Below are 1,564 nucleotides of genomic sequence, written 5' to 3'. Positions count from 1 at the left end.
TGGGGAAGAGAGGAGAGAGAAGAAAAGGGAACCTAGTATATAACTCAGGCATACACATTAACAGAGAATAAGTCACATGGGAACAGTGCCGTGCTGGGGAGCATAGAAACGGGTCCATTCAGCAGGAAGGTGTGCTCCAAAGTGCCCTTCTGAGAGTGGGGTTCTTGCACTCTGATTTTGGATGGCCTCCCTGGAGCTGGCTGATTTGCATACCAGGGATCTGGGCATGATGTCATTTTGGCAATTTCATCGAAGAGAAAAAACAAGCTGGTGGTAGACAAAATATTCTTGGGGGGACACAGCTGGACTAACTTTCGAAAAGCTTTGCATTGAAATGATTCCTATTGTTATTCTTAGCACCCAAACTTATTAAGGGGTTGTTTTCCCTAATGTTTCCGGCTGGTCCACAGGCTTTTCTTTAGACATATACTGGGTGCCTGGACAAGAACTTAACACTGGAGAGACTGTGACCCCAGTTGTAGACAGCAAGTGTCAACAGGGGAACCCAGAAGGGACTCCCTAATGCCAGAGAGGACAGCCACAAAATGATAGCATAGTACCAAACCCTTTGGAAACAAGCTATTTTTTAATATTAAGATCTAATGGGTGCAAAGAAATGGAAAGGGTGTGCCTATCAATTGGAGAATAGCTGAAAAATTACAGCACATGAATGTAAAGGAATACTATTGTGTGCTGTAAGAAATGATGAAAGAGATGGGTTCTGAGAAACCTGCCTGGGAAGATTTTGTATGAATTAGTACAGAGTGAAGTGAGCAGAACCAGGAGAATAATTTGTACAACATCCACAACCCTGAAAAAACTAACAACTTTGAAAGACTGATGAACTATACTACCCAAATCCTCTCAGGTTTTAAGACTCTATATGCAGAACGAGATATGTAATTTTTGGATACAGCCAATGTGGGAATTTATTTTGCTTGACTAAGTATATTGCTTCAGTGGTTTGTTTTTTCTTTTAAATTGGGGGTAGAAAAGAAAAATAAATGTCTATCAATTGTAAAATAAAATGAACAACAGCAACTTTAATAAAGAATTCATTCTTGAGTCATAGCTGTGAAAGGTAAAAGAAAAAAAATCCAATGGGTTCAGTTTTTCACAATACCGTCTTGATATTACACTAAAGCTCAGTTCTTGATAATTAGGGCTAACATTTCTATTCACATCTGTTTCATAGTCCTTGCTCATATTATTGAAGATATAAGCATAATAAAAATATATTTATCAAAAATAGTTAATGCTTAATAATACTTGGGATTTACTGGGGAAAAAAAAACCATGGTGGTTGGTAGTTTAATGCAATGTGGAAAGGAATTTCAATATTTTTCAATGGAATTTCAATTTCAACATTTCCCTTTGTTAAAGAAACAATTTTCTTAATTAAAACACATCTGTGAACTACTAGTTGGGAGATCTCACTGATATTACTAGAACCTTCATAGGTTTTTCCACTATAAGAATGATATATTTAGAAATTAAAATGTCTTGCCACATCATGCTTTTAAGAACTTTTTTATATGTACTACAAATGCTTATTCACATATAA

This window comes from Vombatus ursinus, unplaced genomic scaffold (assembly GCF_900497805.2).
Source record: "Vombatus ursinus unplaced genomic scaffold, bare-nosed wombat genome assembly UNPS02014778.1, whole genome shotgun sequence".
Classification (NCBI taxonomy): domain Eukaryota; kingdom Metazoa; phylum Chordata; class Mammalia; order Diprotodontia; family Vombatidae; genus Vombatus; species Vombatus ursinus.
Note: the sequence above shows the minus strand (reverse complement) of the source record.